The 21,606-nt window shown below is 48.4% G+C and overlaps 1 protein-coding gene across 6 annotated transcripts in view; it reads right to left on the bottom strand.

Moving 5' to 3' along the window:
• Positions 1-21,606, bottom strand: part of MYPT-75D (Myosin phosphatase targeting subunit 75D) — a 393,464-nt gene that overhangs the window by 29,757 nt on the left and 342,101 nt on the right. The gene's annotated exons all lie outside the window — the stretch shown is intronic.

The following is a 21,606-nucleotide window of genomic DNA, read 5'->3' as shown; positions in this document are numbered from 1 at the left end:
CAACACAAGCAGCGAGCATACATCCATTCAGACAGTCGTGTAGCCATTGATAAAGATTACGAAAGAACAAATCATGACACTTAAAAACGAGCAGCTTACCAGACCAGAGTAAAGATAAAGCGCCAGGGAAGGAATAAAACACTGCATTCGGTAATGACAGTTCTTAAGCGATCAAAATACATCTCAACGCGATAAAAACAATACTAAGAACGTCTGACCGTATCATTTCCGACGAATTAATGAATGAAAAACTTTATTTAGTGAGCGTCTTCATTTAGCGCATCACAAGAATCCGTATGCTGCTCTCGCCACCTGACCGCTGGTTACGAGGCGCGCAGCTGATATTCCAGGACGGGGTTGGAGAGAGAGAGAGAGTAAAACATCTTTATTAATAATATTTGAATGGCGAGAGCAGTGTGGGAGGAACCCTCAGTCCTGGGTCCCTAAGATGATTCCGGCGATGTTTCGAGCCCGTTGTATCACAGCTCGGAGGACCTCGGGAGGTCCGTCGCGGAGGGCATTGTCCCACAGCTCTTTGTTGCGTAGGGGGTAAAGGAGAGTTGGCAAGGGAGGAAAGAGGTTTGCAGTGCACTCAATCGTGACGTGGAAGATTGTGGGCGAGCGGCCACAGCCAGGGCAACAATCTGCACAACAGTGTGGGTAGAATTTAATGAGAGAGACAAGATTTGGAAAAGTTGCGGTTTAAAAATGTCGTAATGCCACTGCCTCCTCCCGCGAGAAGGACGGCGGTGGTGCGGGGTAGGTACGACGAATGCGTGTTTAATGACGGAGTATGTCTTTGTAACGGAGCTAGGGATCCCCCCACTCTGAACTAGTCGCCTCACCACGCCGAGTGGCCCGGAGGGAAATTTCTCGGGCAACCGCATGTGCGCGTTCGTTACCCGGCAGCGAGGTATGACCAGGGGTCCAGAGTAAGTGGATGCGGGGAGGTGTGGTTGGTGTATTTTGCGGGATCTGTTTGAGAATTTGGTGCGCCGCTCTCGGGATGCCATGTCCTGATAGGAACGCTCGGCATGCCTGTTGCGAATCCGTCAATATATACAGTTAAGCAAGACCTCCCATCGCTCTCTAAGGGGTGGGATGGGTCGGGAGCTCATGTTGAAGTTGGGGTTAGTGAGGAGTGGTGGCTGTTCTTGGCTAAAACCGCATTCCCCTATCATGTGTTGGAATGTTCCTGGCTCCCGACACACGGGGCACTCCTACCCGTACTGGCTCGGGTACGTGCGGTTTTGTATGCGGGGGTGCGGGTGCGACTCTAACCCCCGTATTCTGAAATGCAACTTAAGTCGAAGCCCATGCTTGACTTGATTTAGATGACGCCTGGCGTTAACGTGCCCAAAGACGCTCCCTGCGTTTCCTTCGGCGCATTCACGATAGGCGTCACTTAGATCAAGTCAAGCATGGGCTTCAACTTAAGTTGCATTTCTGAATACGGGGGTAAATCTGCCTATATGCTGTCTGCTGCTCCCTCGTCAACTTGGGGTGGCGCTCGGGGAAGCTGTTTCTCGTCTCTGTAATTTTCCACTATGTCTACGTACGTGACCAGTGGCTGGCTCTTTGCGTTCTCTTCCTCCCTCTCCGCGGCTGTGGCCCGGTGTGACAGCGCTCGGGCCCTGCTGGTGGACAAACTCGTTGCCCTCCACTGCGCAGTGAGCCGGAACCCAGATTAATTCTATCGCTTCCCCTTTCGGAGGTTCTTTGCCTTTGAGTTCCCGAAGCACCAACCGGGTTACCCAGCCCGACTGGAAGCTTCTATACGCTTGTTGTGAGTCTGTGACCACTCTAGTCTTGCCCGGTACGGTGAGGGCCAGAGCAATTGCCACTTCTACCGCTTCTTCGACGTTGTTTGTTTTTGCCGCCGCGCACGTTAACAGCTTTTCCTTGGTTGTCACCGTTGCGGTCGCCCAACTTTTTCCTCTGTCTTCGGAGGCGTCGGTCAAGTTTACCCCCTTCTGACCAGCCAGCAGCCTGTTGTCTTTGCTCTGGCCTCCCGTCTGCCGCTGTGGCGTGCTGGGCTCACGTTCTTGACGAGTTGTTTCACCTTGATAGCTTCGAGCCAGTAGTCTGACAGTTGTCCTCGCTCTGTTTGTCTCGTCTCCCCTCAGCCGATCTTCTTAAGGGCACTTCTGCCGGCCTTCGTTTGACTTAGGCGACGCTTCTGGCGGGAACGGTGGTCCCATATCAGTTCGTCCGCCGTGTTACGCAAGCCCAACCTCACAAGTCTATCCGTGGAGGCACTCATCGGAACTCCAACGGCATGTTTGATTGCTTTTGTGATTATCACGTCGATCTGCTTCATTTGGACCGCGCTCAGCAGGAGATACGGTACCACGTACGTAATTCAGAACACCACGAAGGCCTGTACGAGCCTCGGGGTGTCGCTCTCTTTAATTCTTCTGCGTATCGTCGCCAATCTGCGGGGCATGTGGAGTATTTGCTCTGTCATATGCCTTAGCTTTTAACAGACGCTTCCGCCTTGTTGTTCGCTTGTATCACTAGTCCTAGGATCTTGACACTGGGGCCCAGCACAATGTCTTCTCCATCTAGCACCACTCTGATGTCTTCCTTGAGTCTTTTAGATGGCGCCCGCTGCCGGACTATATATATATATATATATATATATATATATATATATATATATATATATATTTGTCCACCACTTCCGCCGCCATCTGCAGTGTGTCTTGCATCCATCCGCGAGATGTCGTCGGCGCAGAACGCGTGCCCCAAGCCTTCAATCGCTTCGACCGCCTAGGGCAGGCTCAGGAGTACCATGTTGAACAGGGCGAGAGGACCGAGCCTTGATTGAGGCTCGGTCCCCCTACTGCCCAGCTCGATGAGCGGGGATACTTTCTCCCCCACTGTGATTCTCGCTTTCCGATCCGTTGAAAGCCCCGCACGTAAATGAAGACCCATTCTCCGCAGACAGTGCCCTGGAGGTTGGTCAGGATGTTGGTCAGGACGCGTCAAACGCCCCCTTAAGGTCAAGTGCCAGGATGGCGCGTGGCGAGTGCCTCGTGGCCTGTTTCATGATCTCTTCTTTGACTTGTATGAACACGTCCTGCGCGGTCAGGTGCTTTCGGAAACCAAACATGGTGTCCGGCATTTGACTGGTGACGTCCAAGTGTCTCTGTAGTCTGCTTAACACCACCCTTTCCATCACCTTGCCCCCGCAGGACGTGAGGGAGATGGGTCTCAGATTGCTGATGTTCGGGCTTTCCTGGTTTTGGAATGAACCTAACTTTTGCTTCCTTACATCTCCTTGGCAGTTTGCCGCTCTCCCGGACACCATTCATGTGCCTGAGGAGCTCTTCTCTCGCTCTGTCGCCCAAGTTGTTCAGTAATCGGTACATGATGGTGTCCGGCCCCGAAGCGCTTTTCTGGTTGCTCTCTGCTATGGAAATTCTTAGCTCCGGGCCCGTAAAGGATTCATACAATTCCTCGTTGGGCCCGCATCGGTACGGTCCCAGCCGATTCTTGCTCTTTTCCGTCTTGATGTATTTCTCAAGTCTTCCATTAATTTCTCCACGTCCCCGTCGTAATTGTTCAAGGTTCGCGCCATACTCCTGTTTGTCTCGCTGTTGCTTGTCATCGGCTCGATGAGGCGCTTGAGGAGGTATCACGCTTTCAGAGTGGATATAGGGTTCCTTGCAGGCCGTCGCACAGATCGAGCCAGCTTCCTTTACGTAATTCCGCCGCGTACTCTGCCGCCTTGTTTATTTCCCTTATCCTCTTGCGTATATTATATATATATATATATATATATATATATATATATATATATATATATATATATATATATATATATATATATATATATATATATATAAACTTTATTTGACAGGAAAAGATCTTAAGGAGGGGTGGGCGGAGCCTCTCAGTCCAGGGCTCCATTGGCTTCTGCCGCCTGCCTGACCTGGCTAATTCAAGATGTTTGTCCTGCCAAGTCGGAACGGGCGAGCTGTGCCTCCCATTGCTCCATTGTGCCATTGCTATTTGGCCTATGAGGACACTTAAAGCACTCCCACGTTACACGTATTAGGGTGGGTATGCCGCCGCACCAAGGGCAGTTGGCCCTATAGCGAGTGGGATACATGGAGTTTAGCAATTTTAGAATGGGTAACTTCTAGTTGTGTCTCTGCCTTTTCCAGCGTTAGGTTAGTTTGACATGCTGGCAGTCTCTCGCTTCCCACAGGTGCGCCAGTCTGGCGACTACCCGGGTGGCATGGTGAGTGGTCGCGATCTTTTGCGTGTTTTTCTTCGATGGCGAGATGCTGTTTTTCCCAGGTCTCGTATGTCTGCCTTACTGTCCCTTCTTCCCCATCCGGTCCTTCTTGCTCATTTCTTAGCTTATCCCAATTGGTAATCCTCGCCCGTACCCATCTTCAACTTGACGGTAGGGCTCTGATTGTCATCCTGATTATGTCGTTGTCCGACACCATATTCGTTCCCACGTTTTGCCATGAGGCGTCCAGAGTTCCCATCAGCAGCGAGAGGTCCGGCGTGGTGTCCCTGGCCGTGCTCGTCCCCGTGCGGATGGGGGTGTCGGGCTCGTTGAGTATAGGGCCAAGTTTTACTGTTCTATGAAATGTGCTAGTTCTCTCTCTCTATTCGAACAGAACCGGTATCCCCACGTCGTGTGAGAGGCGTTGAAATCCTCCAGTACGAGCCTACCTCACTCACTGCATCCTGTATCGTTCCCGCCATGTGTATTCCATTCTTGGTCTGCCTACATGTTCAGTATACACACGTTCTCCGTGTTTCCTATGCCTCGACTGTGCAGCTCCACGAAGGTGTGTTCGCATCCCCGCTGTGCAGGTGTGGGTCGCCGCTATACAATTGCGTCCCAATGCTGCCGTCCCTTTCCCCATCGGATCCACATACGCTACATACCCAGGGAATCTGGGTCGTTGGTTTATCTCTTGCAATACTATCGCGTCTGGTTTGTTCTCGAATGAACGTACGTGTTGTTGCAGCTCACCCACCTTGTTCCTGAAGCCACGACAATTCCAGTGGAGAATCGTCGTGGCTTCCTTCCACCTAATCTTAATTCGCTACGCCATCTACGGTCAGGGCCAGGCTGCTGCCTGTATACGGTGCATTTCAGTCCCTGGCTTGCTGTACGGGACATTCTTCCTGCTTTTCTTTGCAAGCGTGAGTTTGTTGACGTTGGCTTCCAGTTTGCTGCTCTTCGTGCTGGTCTTTGCCATCTCTGAGCAAACTTGTTCCACTTGCGCTGCTAGCCGCGCCATTTCGCATGCGAGTTGCGCCACCGCGTTACTGGCCTCTTGTGGGGGTCGGAACCACGTTGGTTCTCCCTCCGCCTCTTGTAGGCTCTGTGTCTCGGACTGAGTGTCCCGCTTAGCTAGTTTGCGCTTTACGTTAGTTTCCGCCTGCAGTTTCGATTTTGGCTAGCAGTAACATAGTCATCTCGTACTGCATATTAAATTGTTCCGTCAGTTTCGCTATCTGTTTGTTTTCGTTGTCTATTTGCGAGCTGTCTCTCTATCATCCTTTACAGTTATTCACATTTATCGTACTGATATTTTTCAATCTTGCCGTAACTGGAGGAATTGGCTCTTATCTGCGATGGACGGTCTCCCGGCCCAACCCATCTGTTTGTCCACGTTGTTCCTCGACAGGGTCGGGGTCCTGGCTCTCGAGCTTGATCGTTTCTTCCTAGTGCAGCACCCGCTTTGCACCAGTGGATCCGACCCATGTTAATCATTCTTCAGCTAGATCAAGATAGTGAAGTGGGGGCTAGGCTATACGCAACATGCCTGCTTCGTTCGTTTTTGCATCAGTCACACACAAGGCACGCACTGCTAAACCCGCCACTGATGAGATCCTCGCGATTAACAAGCACACGCCTCATCGTACGTGTACGTGGGTCGAACATAAGCAAAGGGTAGCTTTTTTCCCCTCCCTCGCATGCAATAAGCCCGTGGCACGCGTTTTCTGAAACAGCTTCTTGCTCGGACCGAGCAGACACTCCTACCGTACCACCGTTTTTTTTTTTTCGTTGAAAAGAATTCGTTTAAAGGGAAAAAAAATCCTTATTGAAGGCGAAAAGTGCATTCTTTCCATGGCTTATAGTGAAATGAGCGACAGCCCCATTCCCTTCCCCTAAAAAAAAAAAAAAAAGATAAAAGCAAGGAATACGACTTCTAGAATAATGTCAGTGGTTCTAACGCATTAGAAGACACTCATGGCTAACGAAATGACAAACACCTCGTACTAGACAAAGTAGTAGTACTGCAAAACATGCAAAATCCCTCAAGTTAATTTAATTATGGCGTTTTACGTGCCAAAACCACGATCTGATTATGAAGCTCGCAGTAGCGGGGGACTCCAGAAATTTGGGCCACCTGGGGTTCTTTAACGTGCACCTAAATATAAGTACGCAGGTGTTTTCGCATTTCGCCCCCATCGAAATGCGGCTGCCGTGGCTGGAATTCGATACCGCGACCTCGTGCTTAGCAGCCCCAACACCATATCCACTAAGCAACTACGGCGGATGAAATCATTTAAGTTCTCCGAAGCACCGCTATCAGTGCGAATAACCGTTCTACCGGTTCTCATTTTCAGTCGACCCCAAAGAATTAAGTGTCACTCAGAGGCAACGTATAAGAAAACGAAGCTTATTTACTGCACAACGGCAGCAGATAAATAAATTGTAATACAAAATTTGGGCTGGTAATATTTCTTTTTGTCATTATTGGGAAAGGAAACATATGACGTGTCTCTTTTCTGAGTAATAAATTCGATATGCAAAAGCGCTCATCTACTTAGATTTAGATGCACGTTAAAGAACCCCAAGTGGTTAAAATTATTCCGGAGCGCTTCACTAGGGCATCACTCGTAGCCCAAATGTTGCTTTGGGACGTTAAGTCCAGCCAATCAATCAATCAATCAATCAATCAATCAATCAATCAATCAATCAATCAATCAATCAATCAATCAATCCTTTAAAACAGAAGTGAAGACTCTCAAAGAAATGTATATTCCTATTCACCGTATATCTATGTGTAAACAAGCTCCCTGGTTTAATGCATCTTTGAGCCGTCCACCAATTTAAAAAAAAAAAAAAAACATTTTTCATCGTTGTAAGGCTTCCAAAACACTTAACGCGTAGTTATCTGTCCGTCACTTCAGACTACAAAAATGCTCGTGGCCGCACTAAGCATACTTTCATTAACACTACTCTTCCTACCTTGTTAGCCACTAAACCACTCAAATCTGGAGTGTGATAAACACACAAAGCAGTAAAGATAATACCTTAAAATATGAAAGCGGGCTTACAGTTCGTCGTGAGCAATGCTGTCACGTACTGAAACATTTTCGTCGCATTTTGCCGATTCATCACCGCATACGCTTCCCGAGATTCCTGCTTCAACCTTTCCACGTATGGAACCAGTTTTAATAAACTGTGCAATATTAAGCATTTCAGGAAAGCCAAATTGACTTCGTCGGGTATTGACGAAATTAATTAGAAGTTTTTTTAAAGGGTACTGAAACCTTTTCAGGTATTATATTGTAGCATATTTTCTCGTCGTCTTTAAAGGATGCCTCACTACCTGACGACTGGAAGGCGGGAAAGGTGATCGCAGTACATAAATCTGGTGATATTCACAATCCCAGTAACTAAAGACCCATTTCGCTCACCTCCATTCCACGCAAACTGTCAGAGCACGTAATCTGTTCCTGTCTTGCATATTTTTTAGAATAAGTTTCTTTTTCTACAGCTAACCAGCACGGTTCTCGTAAACATCACTCTAGCGAGAGTCAGCTGTTAGCACTTACTAATGATGTACATGCTACCTAGGATCGTTCAGCTCTTATAGACTGCATATTTATTATTTTGTTGAAGCATTCGACACTCCCTCACCAGCTGTTTTTCAAGCTTAATTAACTAAACCTACATGTCAATACAGTTTAATGGATCGAGTTTTTTTTTCCTAAGCAACCGGACACAGTACTTAACAACTAACGAGCATGACTCCTGCCTCGTACAGTTAAATCAGGTGTTCCTCAGGGATCTGTGCTAGGACCTCGTCTCTTATCTACATTAACGACTTTCTAAACTTGGTTAATTCTTGCATGAAGCTTTTTGCGGGTGATTTCATTATATACAGAGAAATGTCTAACACCACCGATGCATCTACCCTTCAGTCCGACCTTGATAACATTTGCAGCTGATGCAATACTCAAATTAAACGAAACATTAACAAATGCAAAGCAATGCGAATTACACGCATGACTAAACCACCTGAACCATATAGTTATTCTCTTAATGGCAGCGCCTTGAACCTCGTTGGCACGTAGAAATATCTCGGTGTACATATTACTGACAAACTTTACTGGCAGACACATATTGATCACATTATAAACATAGCTAACAGAACACTTGGCTTTCTTCGTCGTAACTTTTACCTTGCTCGTATGTCACAAAAGCTATTACTTTACAAGACTTTCGTGCACCCTAAACTAGAGCACGCGTCAAGTGTCTAGGACCAGCACAGCACACTAACCCTCTTATGTCATTGTTAGAGTCGGTCCAGAATCGCTCTTCTAGGTTTATCGCAGCGAATTACTCCCGGACTGCATGCGTTTCATAAATGAAAAAGCATTACACCTCCCTGACCTGTCTCTCCACCATCAAATCTCGTCTATGTGTATATCACGAAATATATTAAACTAATTAAAATCATGAGCCATTCCACTCTGTGAAGGTGGTTGACCAGCGAAGCTGTCAGCACACGACACGGAGAAGACACATAATTTTGAACAAAGGTACGAACTTATTGTCTTGATGGGTGGTCATCGTGACGAAAGGTACGCACACTTATTTATTGTCTTGGTGCGTGATCATTATTTCACTCGCAACTGCAATCACATTATTTTATAATGTCAAATCGATGCACGTACGCCTCTGGGTGGTCGGTTGGGCCGGATCGGTGTGGCATCGCAAGGGATATGTCTGCTACACGGAACGCGTAAACCGTTCCCTTTTCGGTACCGACACATCCACATTGAAATCACCGACGGCAGCAGGGGTAGTGTCATCGCAGCTAATTCACCTAAAGTGAGTAGCCATGAACCTCACCGGACTATGAGTCATTGAGTAAACCGCTCCCTTTTCGGTACCGACAACGACAACAGGGGTAGTGTCATCGCAGCTAATTCACGCAAAGTGAGTAGCCATGAACCTTACGGGTCTACGAGTCATTTCATTTTTTGCTTGCTTACGGGGGTATGAGCCACTGCTCACAGGGGTATGAGCCACTGCTCACAGGGGTATGAGCCACTGATGAGGACAGTCTTCGACATGCTGATCTGTTTGCTGTATGCGTGATTAGAGCACTGTTCGCTTCACTTTGCTGAGTGCTTGTAGCATCTGCCTTACGGGGCTATGAGCCATTGCATTTTTTGCTTGCTTACGGGAGTATGAATGCTTACGGGGGTATGCCATCGATGATGATAGCTTTGTTCCCGGAGAACAAAAATGCACCGGAACCCTAGCCATATACAACTTCTCTGTAAATCTTAAACAATTGCTAATCACACCTAAATACGCGGCGCGGCGCATTGACCACAGTCACAAAGTCGGTGTTCCAGTATCAAGAACTAACCTGTATTATAATCGTTTGCTCCCAGTATTAGCAGGAACTGGAATCACCTTCCCACCTCCATCGTCTCAATACAAGATCCAACAATGTTCAAATGTGCAATCTGTAATCACCTATATACTAAACAACTTGTTTATTTTCACTATTTATTTTTTCGTTGTCATCCACTTCTTTCTGTAACGCCTGAACGGACCTGATACTAAATAAATGAAATGTCTTAAAGCGTTTTTTACCTGCAGATATGTATGTAAGAGGGCGAATCAGGAAGTCTTTGCCCCGCCCCCTAAATTACGGCTGTAAATGCGAAGTCAACATATTCGTTTTCAGCGGTCGAGCTTTCTTGGACCGGCCCGGCCTTACCTGCCGGTAGCTCCGCTGCACGGCGCTGTTGTCAGTTGTTCAAGATGCCGGTTGTGCTTCACACGTCCACGGCGTACGAGCAACGAAGTGTGATTCGTTTTCTATGGTTCAAGGGACGAACGCCCATCAAAACCCACAGGGAAATGCAGCCCACGTATGGGGAAAGGTGTTTCCCCTTGAGAAGTGTGAGGTGGTGGTGTTGTGAGTTCGCAAAAGGCCGCGAAGACTTGCATGACAATGAGCGTTCCGGGAGACCGCGTGCGCCGCTGACTTAGCACAAGGTCATCTCTAATTTAGTGCTGCGATAGGACAAATGTCTGAACCGGACTATGTAGAAAATTAGTGTAGGGTACGCAGAATATTACGTATATTTGTGATTACCTATATGTGCCTTATTTTGGCTAATAAAAAAATAGGGACAAAGACTTTTTGATTCGCCCTCGTATTAGCAGCTAACGTGTGCACTTTGTTGATTTTCATACTTCACATGAAATAGAAACGTGTACGCTAGTAACTGTTGCGTATACTCAAGATTACATTGGATTCTGCGACACCAATTAATCATCGCTGGAAATAAAAATTGTTGCTTAATGTCGCCATGGGATCACACCCACAAAAGACCGAGGGGAAGTCAACAGCGGTTGACATAGAAGAAAATTAACGTCTTGGGTGCATTAGGACTACACTAACTCCAGGATCGGCTTACATTTTACGTTGAGTAAAAGCCACGCTTCCGGTTCGGGGTTTCAGCGCGCGCACTTTGAACGAGCGCATCTGGGTTTCATTGTGGCCTTTTTGCCCTCATTACGCACCGCTACTGCTCCGTACATAGCTGTACGCTCATGTGGTGGGTCTTTTTCGTTCCAAGCTTCCTTTTGACGCCTTTTTCGTTGTCCTGCATGCACTAGAAGGAATCACCTAATTTGACGAGACGGAAGTGGCCAGATACCCATATCCCACGAACTCCAAATTGATCTGAAGTTTCCAAAGACGACCTTGTCTTCAAAATATTTTTGTAACAAAAATAGAGTCTCGTACTGCAAAATAGGTGGTTCATGCAATGAGCGAGTATACTGTAGGAAAGTGCAGAAAAGCGGCTGCTTTGGAATCATGCACCAACTGTTTCTCAAGCGGTGGCTCGCGAGCGCCAGAGAAATCGCTACAGGCTAAGCCAGGGTTAGCGAAGCGGCAGAGGGGCTCGTTAAAAGGGGGAAGAATTGAGCTGACGCGCTGCAGTTCGGTCATCTGCATCGCATATAGTATCCGTTCCTCAGTACAAGGGCCGGAACTAATGCCAGACTTGTCTCGCATATACGGAGTAACCGTTCGACAGCACAAAGCCCGGCATCAGTGCCGTCCTCCTGGTCACAGAGTCGCCACGGTATATCTATAATATACATGTGCAGTTGGGGATTCGTCACAGTGTTACTGGATTAAACCGACAAAGGCAAAATACTAGCGACGTGATGACAGTGGCACGCAAGCCGCACATGACAGGTATAGTCCTTTCATATATATCTTGGTTTACATCGTTTCCATGAGAGGTCGCGCTACCGGTGCTGCGACCAATAAAGCGTGAACGCAAGTCGCTCCCCACTCTTACTGCACGTTTTGCAATGACCGACTGCGCGATCCAAGCCAGGTGCAAATACACACCTGTACAAACCCATTTGCACTCTCTCAGCTCTAAGAAACCGAATCTGATCCAGCAAAGCTTTACGACTCTGACCACCTGCTTATACGCGAGCGCATTTTCATGCATGCCGTCAGATTCACGATCGGCAACAGCCAGTTCTATTAAGGCATCCCAGCCAGCTCCCAACCCTGCACCGAGTATTCCTGAGCATAATAAATCTTTGAAAGAAAGAACAGGCCAGTTCCCGCTGCGGCTCAATTTGCAGAGACTGGGGATCCGTTAGAAGAGAGCGAAGAATGGTGAGCTGCTGCTGCGTCGGCCTTCCTTCAATATATCCCGCTCTCTAAAAATCTCAATTCTACGCAGATATAGGCCGCACTGTCCTTTTAAAACGGGTGCTATAACCTCTTCCGTTCACTTCCTCGAGCCATCGGCTCTCGCACAGTAGCATGTTGCACCTTCACCTAACACCGCTAAGCCAGAGCCCGGGGAAAATTCCAGTCACTAAACACAGGAAACTCGCACTAAACATAATACAACACACGCGCGCTATGGAGCCAGGATGTCACGCGAGAGGAAAATAAAACAACGCGTGTATATACAACATGGTCCATTATAAGCGCACAGCGAAGTCCCGCCACGGCGGCTCAAGTATTCGACGGCGCATCGTTTCAGAAATGAAGGAAGGGAGAAAGAGGAAAGAAGACAAGAACACAGCAGTAACGCTGCGTTACAGGCAACCACGCTCAAGCGAAAGCGAACAAAAACGGCGGACGCAGATCAATCACTTGTTCGCGAAGCTCAGCGCTTACAACGGGGAGAAATATAAGCTGTGCGCGGCAGCGACCATATCAAAAACAAAGAACACGAGAAATGTCACGACACAGTGGCAGCAGACGAATGAAACATTTTTGGAAGGGAGCGAAAAGAAAATGTAACTAAAACGCGTGTCAGTTTGCGCTCTTGCAGACGTCCGTGTCGCAGCCTATAAATGTCAGCCAGCGTCAACTGCACGGGGTGGATCGCTGCGTTGCTCGTGCCAGTTCGAAAGTGCGGCGATGTTACACGAGAGACAGCGGAGAGGCGGGACAAAGACGTCGGAGGAGCGACCACCCCCCTCCTTCCGGATGTCAGCTTTGTATAGCCATCTGTCATTCATTCCAACGCCCCACGAAACTGCTGCATCTCGTCGATCCGCCGGACGTGCAGATGCACGGATCACCGAGGTGGCGCAGCCTGCACGCGAAAACGGAAACTGGCGCTGCAGAGCCATCTGGGTGCACAGCCGGGAAGACAACGGCGTCTGCAAGCGGTGCAGGGCGGAAGGGCGCAGCACAACCGCGAGTGTGCCGAGCCCCAGGCAGACCGAGTCCAACGCGAGAGCACGAAAGGGTTCCCACCATGAAAGGTGCATGGTAAAAAGAGAGCGGCATAACGCAGCGCGTGATTGTGACTAATTATGTCACTAAGCGGAATGCAAAAATATTCTATCTCCAAGCGACGGCGAACAACATTACCTTTGTTCGGTCCATCTACATGGCATTTGAATTTCTTTAAAGTTTGGCTCAAGTTACGTGAAATACCCTGTATGTGCGGATGGTACGTTGACCTGCACTCTACATAAAAGTACGTTGACCTGCACTCTTGGAATCGCTCATAAAATGCATGTCGCGTAGTAACTCTTGTCTGTATGTGTGTGCTCGTTTATCGTTCGTCCATTCGCTGCTACGCACGCTCGACTTTCCGCTGATTGCAATTTAGGTGGCACTGACGGAAACGAGTCGGCGCCGTATGACTTTCAATACATAATTCGCCAAAGTCGTTGTACCATAGTGTTGTCTCTGGTAAACACGACTAATAGGCGCCAATAATAAATGAGTAATGAATATGATAGAAAAAAATGCTGCTCTCCTTTCTCTCTCTCTTTCTTTCTTTCGCACTATTATGCTTTTACATGAGCATATGTCACAAGAAGTGGCGCTTCTAAACCAAACAGACCACATAATATTGCTGGTAATTATCATGCAGCTAGTTGCGTTAGCATCGATTACTTCGCTTCGGAGTTGGCAAATGAGCCCCACAAGGAACGGTTACTATTTGTAGTCAGTAAAGTCACTACCACTGCCGTTACTAAATGCACGTTACTACCTAGTTAGTAAATATTGTGACACACTACTGCCTAGGTAGTGAATATTGTGACAAACAGTTTCTAACTTTAACTCAGTAACTCCAATTACTTTTTTTCTGAGTGTAGACTTCCCATCAGACAGCAAGTCTCGTGAAACACTTCTATTCGACGTAGACTCGGAGGTTTCTCTGCCCTCTATATAAAGATGACTGGAGAGCTCATTCGGTATAGTCACACGACGAAATGGGTGCCGTAGGCTATATTACAATGTTCTATAACTTACAAAGGCTGATCTGCGGACCGGGTAGAAGGATCGCTTGTATGCAGGCGCTACCGCGCGAGCACGCATAAGCAACGCGTGTGCGTGTCTAAGACGAGTTCAGGTGCAGCATTTTGCGAAGGAGGCATAATACGAGAGTGTGACATATGGAGGAAGCGCTTACAAGGATAACTGCCGTCGCTTTGTGGTAAAAGAACGTGCCCAATGTACGCGAGTGAAACACTGACTCGGCCACCCACATTCTGCTGATGAACAAACCCAGAACTCCATGTTCACCTGGCCAAACACAAATACCGACGTATTCTCCCTAATCCTGTACGATATAGTTATTGTACTTCATTCTGTAAATTGGACTCAATGTTTTTTTTTCTTTAGTTCAACAGCGAAGTACACACAACTAAAGCGAACTAACGCAACCGCAGAAAAGGAAAGTGAACATGCAACTATAGTTGTTGCGCCACAATGTGTGCCTATCATCGAGCAACGGGCGCTCCCCCCCCCCCCCTCCCCCTCGTTCTTCTGAAGTGGTTGCCCTTGTGCTGGGCTTCAAACATCCGCTGAAGGCCTTCAATGTTCCAAGGAATTCCCAACCATTCTCCGTGAATCGAACGGAGGAGTCCGGGGGCACAGAGCACCCCGACGAATACAGTGACAGCCTCCAGAATTTTCTTTGTGATGATCAGGGTCCCCTGTGAGTAAATGACCTAGATAAACGTACACTTGTACAGACTCTAGAGGCTGACTGGCTATCCTGAATTCTTGTTCCCTTGCTAGGCTATTGAAAGTTATATTTGTCTTCTGCATATTAATCTTCAACGCAACTCTTATACTTTCTGGAATTAATTAGTTCTGGGGTTTTAATTACCAAAACCACGATTTGATTAAGAGCCACGCCGTAGTGGGGGACTCGGAATTGAGCTTGAACACGAGGGGACCTTTCCGGTGCCACCAAGGCACGGGACCACGGGTGTTTTTGCATTTCGCCCCTATTGAAATGCGGGCGTTGCGGCCGGGATTTGATCTTGCGACCTCGCGCTCAGCAGTACAACAGCTTAGCCCCTAAGCCATAGACTTTCTCGGTTAAGGTCCTCCATCATTCGTTCTAATTCGACACCAGTGTTGCTGAACAGGACAATGTCACCTGCAAACCGAAGGTTGCTGAAATATTCACCGCTGATCCTCACTCCTAAGCCTTGCCAGTCTAATAGCTTGAATACATCTAAGCATCCAGTGAATAGCATTGGAGAGATTGTGTTTCCTTGGTTGACCCCATTCTTGATAGGTAATTTCCTATAGATTTTCTTGTAAAGAACCAAAGTAGCTGTGGAATCTTTGTAGATATTTTCTCTACTGAATCAAATGCCTTTTCACAGTCTATGAAAGCCATATCAGGAGATCGATTGTACTCCGCAGATTTCTCGATTACCTGACTGATGACATGGACGAGATCCATTGTAGAATATTCCTTCCTGAAGCCACCAAAGCTGAAGTACATTAAATATACGGGCACCAAAGAAACGAACACAGCGCGGCAGCGCGAGCGTTCAGCCGTAACAGACAAGCGCAAGTCGTGTGAGCGCTAGCGCGCAATGAACGCACAGTTAAAGACGTTACTGCCTTCGCTTGGAAGTGGGACGACCCAAATAACGACGCCTCCTCACTCGCCTTCCCGTATTCGACGATCACGCCCAATGTGTCGGCGCCGACGTAATGAGTCCGACGAACCGCGCGCTGCTGCACCCGTCGCCGTCGGCAATGCGGTCGCAGTCAGTGCACCAGAAAATTGAGGAACCTCCCCTCCCTCCCCCAGCTTTCCGCCTCTTCAACTTTCTTCAACATCGAGGGCCGCACGCCGTCGGCTGGTGTCTTCCCTCCGTCCCCGGCACCGCCAAACAGTGCCGCGTCTCGAGCCCGTAAAGTGTTTTGTCATGCGTTGGAAGCGCCAGGCGGTGTGTGTATAGCCCCCTGTCGGGAAATTGATGGCGCAATGTCGCCATACGAAAACGCCCCTTCCCCCCCCCCCCCCCCCCCAAGGACCCCTATCAAAGTACAGAAAACAATGCGGCCAGCGACCACGGTGCACAGCTGGAAACTAGAGCGCCGCCGAGGAACAAAATGCACAAAAAAAAAAAAAAAAAGAGAGAGAGAGAGAGAGAGAGAGAGAGAGAGAGAGAGAGAGAGAGAGAGAGAGAGAGAGAGAGAGAGAGAGAGAGAGAGCCAAGCGGGGATTCACTGGCGCAGAGTGCTGCTGGGCTCGGCGCATCACGCTGCACTATACCGACCCTCCGAAAGCCTGCGCAAATTGTTGCTATTTGCGTTTTCCGTGGAGTTCCTGTGTTATCACAGTACAACTTGCTTCTTCCAAAAGGCAGGTTAACGCGCTTATGAACAACAAGGGGAACACGCCTCCACTAATACGCATTGCGAAATCCTATATTATATATACAGGGTGCTTCACGTAACTTGAACCAAGGGTTTAAAAGAAGCGTTTAAGCGCGACTGCATGAAACCAACGACAAATGGTTTGCCCTCAAGTGGCGCTCCTTAGATTTTTTACAATGCGCTTAATTAGTTCATTAACTAAGATCAACTATGCAAACATTTTAACGTTCCCTTTAGGACCAAGTTCGTTTCGTTACATTGTAAAGGGCATTTCAAAACGACCGATCCAATTTTTTTGCGGCAACGTACATGCTGCGTGGTGATTTTTTCCGGCATTTAAAGAAAGCCCGCGAAATACGAAATAAAACTACGTGACTGCGCTCGTGCGCTATCGTACTGCAGCGCGCTCAACCGTGCTTGAGCCGATCGCTTATCAGGGACAACGGTGCTTCCTTTCCGTGTGCCCCCGTCAAAGATACTGACGAAGTGTGACGCCGATGCCTAGAGCAGCGGCCTCTCACTTCGCCACGGTCCGCGCGCACGGCAAAAAAGAAGCTGTGATGGAAATTATTTGGTTCTTCATAATCGTCCCAACGAAGAGGGCGGTTGTGAAATTTTTACTTTCATTATTCTCTACTAGGGCGGGCACAAAAAGGCGCAGAGAATAGCGCAGGCCCAGAGACGGCTTGGATGTCAGAACCAAGCGAGCAACGGCACCGCTGGCGAATAGTAGATCCGTCAACGCGGCGCGAAGAATCCGAACGCCAACGTTTCACTAAACGCTCTGGTCGTACACAGGCAAAAGGTAAAGGTCGTAGCTGATGGTAATTGATGAGGTTTATTGGCGCAAAAGTACCTCAGGCAAAATAGCCCTAGAGCAACTATGGAATGGTCCGCACGGATAGCAAGCTTGGACTGTGGTACGCATTTTTGTTGGAGAAGCGTGTCCTGTCCTGTGGCGAGGAGCGTTCTTCTCCGGCGGCTGCTTTCGTGCCTCGATGTCCTCCTCGCCCGCCGTTCCGCGTACAAAGTGGAGACAACCGCGGCGTCTACTACGGCGTTGGCCACGCGAATCGCGGACGCCGTATAGGGACGCATTGCCGGCGCACTAAAGCGATCCGCGACGTGGCGAAAGTGCGCGCCCGCGCAGGCCTCATCTTCAAAACGATCTGCGATGTTTGCAGAGTGCGCGTAGAGCCGGTAGCTTCGCATGCGCTGTGCTTTCGACGTTTCGTTCGCATTGAAGCGATAGATGCACGGAGGTCAATTTGCTCGTGGCTGCTGCCGCGATTCCTAACTCAAGCGTGTTCACAGAGTTTCCGCGGTCATCGAGCGAGATGTGTTCATATTTACCTGTGCGCGCGTGACACCGCGCTGGTTAATTTACTTAAAACACGTTGACGAGCTAGTTGGTTTGAATCCATGATAGAATGTGTAAGCAAGACTGAACAAGGACGTAGAAAGAAGCAGACACACAAAGACAGCGCTATCTCTGTGTGTCTGTTTCTATTTCTACGTCCTCGTTGAGTCACGCTTACACATTCTATCATTCTTAATTTAGCTAGTAAGCGAATGTTTACAAGTTTATACAGCCGATAAAACTATCCTTACTTCTTACAGCTATTTACTAATTTGCTATCGCAATCGGTGCCTCGCCTTTCGGGCGGAACTGCGTAATTTTTTTCTAACGGTGTGTAACCCCTTACAGACTCCCCGAGCCGGGCTGCGCCCTCGTCCCGACAGCGCCGTTTACTCACACTTAAGGCTATTTATTTACGCCAGGCAGCGTGCCATGTTTCCCAGATCCACCGGCGCGCCAATATATCGGCCGTTCGGTCTGACAGGAGCATCAACCCGGCCACGAGCTAGCGGGCGATCTGTTCGAGTTACGATAAAGCCTCCGGCGCGAGTGCGCCCAATATTGGACGCTTCGCGCGAGAGACCAGAGTCGTGGGTGGTAGCGAGAGGGATGAGACATCCGCCGGACGAGATTCACTAGCCGTCGACACGTCACCCGACCAATTTGTGCAATATATATACACAACGATCGCACGCAACGGACAGCAAATAATCGTAAAGAACGCCAAGAAGCTTCGATAACGCCCTGCTGAGTCGCTTCCTCTCAAGGATAAGAAGACGATGCCTGCTGGCATCCCGCGTTTTGCTCGGCACGCCGAAATAGTACCACGACCCCACTGCGAGGTCAGAAAAGCTAGCATCAGCAATCCTGCCGACGTACAACGGGCTTACGGGACCGAAACGTGAGGACAATATCCGTATCTTGCGCGGCCCAGGCTCATCTGGGCCGCGCAAAATAAAGCGAAGTGAATCAACAGCAAAACCTTGCAGGTCGCACAGATCCCTCTCCTCTACTTGGTTGTCGGAGCCGCGGAAAACGTAGGATGGTACAGGTATAGCAGCGCCTTAGTGTTGATAACGTTGCCCTATAAGGCGCGAAATGGCAGCATGCATGCTCGCTATGCGTAGTCCACCTAACGAAAAACAGGTGCGAAAGTATGAACCGAAGCGCTGCAAGTAACTGATCGTACTTTAAAACACGCGTCTTGCCGCGGCAGGCACACACTGTTCCAGGCACACCGTGCCTACTACCACATTAGAGGCATCGCATCAAAGGCATCCACTGCCAGCGCATTGCATCGGTACGCAGCGGGCGTCTGCGCCATTGAAAGACAGTCCTGTTCTCTCTACTGCACGTAATCTGCCGCTGATGCGGTGGAAGAGGGAGAGGTCATTGGCTGCTGGCGCATCTAGCTTTTCGAGACTTACAGGCAATCGCTCACCCTGAGCGCTGCCTACGATGATATAGCAGTAACGCTAAACCTATAGGCAAGTCGTCTGAAGCATCATTTAGAAGCGCAGCCAAAGAGGGGGTCCAGAATTACTACTAAGTTCTAGGTGTTCCTGTTCAATTCTGGTAGCTCCACTGGGGCACTGGTGAGCAGAAAAGAAGATATGTTAGCGACTGAGTGAACACACCCACACACACAAAAAAATAATAATAAAAAAGACAGAGAAATAACATCGAACTTTCTTGACACGCATGCCACGCTTGTGTGTCGTGTTCTCTGCGCGGTGACTGCTTTTCACGCCGTTAAATATGTCACAGTTTCGCCCGGAAGTCGAACCACCGATTGCGATAGCAAATTATGAGACAGCTATACAAGACAGCTGTACTCGGTGACCGCGGGCAGTCGCTGTCAGAATGCTGGCGCCAGGAGGAGCGGCAGCAGTAGTAAGTGAATTGCCCTTCGTGCTGCATCTCGCTTGAACACCAACTAAGCGGCGAGAATACAACGCACACGAAGCCATCAGTCCTCGGCGTGCCTACTCCGTATCCACCGCAGATTGCTTTCAAGATAGGGCTCGCGCGGCCGCGCTCAGCTGCGCCATATAGGCAGCCGGGGCCGGAGTAATATCTCGGATAGCAATACACCTTCGAACTCCGAAGCAAGAAGATTAAAAATTTATTATCCTAGAGCAAACATTTATGATTAGTTTCCTTTAAAAAATATATATGAACCCGTTACTGAGTGACAATGAGCGTCATTCAACGGACGCACTTTTCAACCACAAACTCCGACCCCTTAGACGCGACCAAGAAAGTACTGCAAATCCGTTTTTCCCGCAAGTCAAGCAATACAACGGAAAAGACTGGCCCACAGGAGCGTTCTTCTGGGGGAACGACGCACGGTTGCCGAATCGCCGAACATTTCACCGGATGCGCATCTGGGCGCGACTTGACAGCCGCATTTCTACAGGCTTCCAGCAGCAGCACTTTGTGCGCGCATCGAATGAAAACAAAATAGACGAACCTCAAGTCAGTGGTGCTGCATCGAATAGAGTGGATCAAGAGCGCAGCTGAACATGGAACCTTCGAAATTGGAAAGCCTCGCCAAAACAGTGTTATTCAATCCGCTTTGAGATTCTATCAACCGATTTCACTGTTTTCTGTTTGAGGCCTCGCTCAGAGACAGCAGTAGCAGAAAATTGAAGCGAAAGAAAGAAAAACAAAAAACAAATATGGTTGAAGGGAGCAGAAAAATACATCGAGAGAAAATGAAAAGGCGCAGTGCCTAATTTTGGGAGCCACAATACATCCCTAAAAGATGAAAAGGTCTAGACCCAGACTCACGAAAGGGGAAGAAAGAAAGCAGACAGAGAAAGAAATTAAGAACAGAGAAGCAAGAGGAACAAAATGAAAGAAAACGCAGTGACGACAATAGTGAGAATCCCTATGGCAAGTGGTTCCTTGTAACTTATTTGCAGACCTGCACACTTATATATTCAGTTTCCTCCTTTGCCCTTGTTCGCGAAACATAATCGCGACCAAAACAACAGAAGCCGGCTTGGCTGTACGTCGTCCCCCATTGTCCCTTCGTTACTTGCCGCAGTCTACGTGCCTCAAGCAGGACGTAACTCTGCTAACCCAACACCTAATGACGGGGTAGGTAACAATTTTCTTCCACGTTTTTCTTATAGCAAATCTCTGACCGGCCTCCACAACCTCTTCCATTCCCTGATGTTCCATAAGGACCAGGAGAGGAGAAACGAAAGTTCAGAACTTGAGGACTAGAGACAAAATTCAACCGCCTGGTTTGACGGAAGCTACCCTGGCGCGACAGTACCGTCAAGCCCCGAATACCGGGTGTTTCAGCGAACACTCGCAATTTTTTTTAATTGCCTATGGCAGGTAGAACAATTCTAGTCCATGAGCTAGTTTACTCGAAAAGGCGGACATTAATTGTACAAAAAATTGAAATGCATGATCTACTACCTAGCAAAAAATCACTAATTAAGGTTTTACCTAATTATCTTATAGCGCATATTGCAATTTCCAAATTCTAGCCGGGGAGTTCGCAAGGCAGACCCACTTAGAACGAATTCTCAGGATGACAACAGTTTCGAGATAATTCCCGAACTTTGCGGATATATGCACTGGCGTTCCAGTTACTTTTGTGCTTGAGTGCATAAAACGTCGTTTTCTTGAAAAAGTAACTGGAACGCCAATGCATTTCTCCGCAAAGTTCGGGAATAAATATCTCGAAACTCGTGTCATCCTGAGAATTCGTTCCAAGTATATCGGTCTTGCGAACTCCCCGACTAGAATTTGCAAATTTCAATTTGCGTCATAAGGTAATTAGGTAAAAGC

The sequence above is a fragment of the Dermacentor andersoni genome, chromosome 1 (assembly GCF_023375885.2).
Source record: "Dermacentor andersoni chromosome 1, qqDerAnde1_hic_scaffold, whole genome shotgun sequence".
Lineage (NCBI taxonomy): Eukaryota > Metazoa > Arthropoda > Arachnida > Ixodida > Ixodidae > Dermacentor > Dermacentor andersoni.
The sequence above is the reverse complement of the archived record's forward strand: the minus strand, read 5'-3'. Positions and strand labels throughout refer to the sequence as shown.